At 38.7% G+C, this 1930-nt stretch overlaps 1 protein-coding gene across 2 annotated transcripts in view; it reads left to right on the top strand.

The window, feature by feature from the left end:
- LOC108747663 (mucin-17-like) overlaps window positions 1–1930 on the top strand; it is a 74119-nt gene that overhangs the window by 469 nt on the left and 71720 nt on the right. The window lies entirely within an intron of this gene.

The raw sequence follows: 1930 nt of genomic DNA, 5'->3' as shown, positions 1-1930 counted from the left end.
GGGGAGGGGGGAGAGAGAGATTAAGGATCGTTCGTCGAAGCAAAATAACTTGCGTCAGATGTCTGTGAATTTGAAATTATCTATATTCGTTAACTAACATCTTATTGTGTTTGCACAATTAATCATCGTTACTTATGAGTGCTGATACACGATGCTGAATATTTTAAAAGTATATATTTGCAAAGTACTTTCAAAAATGTTTTTCGTTGGTCCGAAATACTTTATCTGTGAAAAATTATCAAAGCGTGTGAATCTAACATATATATATATTTTTTTTTTTGTTCTTGTTTTTTTTTGAAAATCATGGACCAAATCAGTAAATGTAATAATTATTACCACTTATTGTTTGTATCATTACGAAAGAAATTTCGAAAGTGCTACACGGCGCGATAATGGAGAGAATACAAATAGGTTTGTTTACATTAGAATTTCGTTTGGTTAGCAATGAGGACACTTTCCTTGAGCTTTCACGGTTTTATTGTACCAGTGCCAGTTGCGACAAACTAAACGTATGCAACGATTGAAATTCACATTTCCAGTTGACAAACTATAAATTATTTAAGATGATAAAAAATAACGTTATATAAAAATAAATTTCTTAATTTATTGTATATATTTATACTTAACATTATGAAACTTGAATTGTCTCATTATTTGTCAGATGCAAAGGTATTTATTAACATGTGCTAAAAATTAATCTCTTTTTGAAGCAACATGTAGTTCGAAAAATAACTCTATATTTATTCTTGCCTCGAATGTGTTTGCATCTAAGAGAGCATAATGTTTACTACACATTTATCATTTTTTTCGTTTAAAACAACGCGTGTTTGGGACACAAACGATCGCATTATACGCAACTATATTGCCCGAGAGGGATCATGAATAGAGGCGAAGATAAAATATATATATAAAAGGAAAGAGAGAGAGAGAGAGAGAGAGAGAGAGAGAGAGAGAGAGAAAAGACGCGGGATTCGCCGTCTTCTTTTGTGAGCATGCAGTCATGTATATATCTTGAAACTATGCGCGCGTAAATTGCATAATGCAAATCAGCGTCGTTCCGGCCGAAAGCTCAGCGGGGGGAAAAAAGAGATCCATCAAAATTCATGGCTGCCGCCGGTGGATAGCGGAGCTTTCTCGTGTAAGCGCAACAACTGCATTTCTTCCAACTGCATTTTTCGGCGAGCTCTGCAGCCCGGATCGCCGCGCTGGGAATTCTCGGCATCGAATGGACCGAGGCACTTCCTCGCGCCCATTCCTCGTGTATTCTCCCTGGGCAACAAAGTTTTATCCGTCGTCGCCGAGAGCTCGCGTTCGCACGCGTCTGGAGATGCCATTTCTCTCGATGTACGCTTTTCTTCTTTGTCACAGACGCGGAGAAGCGCAGCTCGGAGCAGCGGGTGAGATGCATTTATTCATGTTTCGTCGCTTCTCCTTCATCGTGCTTCAAGGCACGCTATCACGGGGACCATAAATGCTCTGCGCTTTTCTCGCGTATTTCTCATGTATTTCGCTCGTTCGCGAACACAAGTGCTTGCTCATGTTCGTGGTTAAACAAATCTGATCGCTTTATGATCCGCCAGTAGGTAGATATGTAGGGTATTTTCCGCTTTCGATCGGTGAATATATATACCACGTTGCGACCACCGTACACAAAATCCACTGTAATTCGGTGTAATTTATTCTGGCGTAATTTATTTCGGTTATACGTATAGTACGATTAGTGTAATCTTTTCTGTGGGACGCTCGACGTAAATGAACGTATTTTATTTAAGGCAAATAAACAGGTTTATTGTTGGATATAAAAGCACAGATCTGTGTGTGTGTGTGTACGTTTCAATCGATGAAACGCTGCCGATGCGCGCTGTTTAATAGAAATGTTCTTGATATGGGGAAATTTAAATGATCCCTTTCACGAGATTAATTTTAATTT

This window comes from Trachymyrmex septentrionalis, unplaced genomic scaffold, assembly GCF_001594115.1.
Source record: "Trachymyrmex septentrionalis isolate Tsep2-gDNA-1 unplaced genomic scaffold, Tsep1.0 scaffold20, whole genome shotgun sequence".
NCBI classification, from domain to species: Eukaryota; Metazoa; Arthropoda; class Insecta; order Hymenoptera; family Formicidae; genus Trachymyrmex; species Trachymyrmex septentrionalis.
This window is presented reverse-complemented; position numbering and strand designations above follow the sequence as displayed.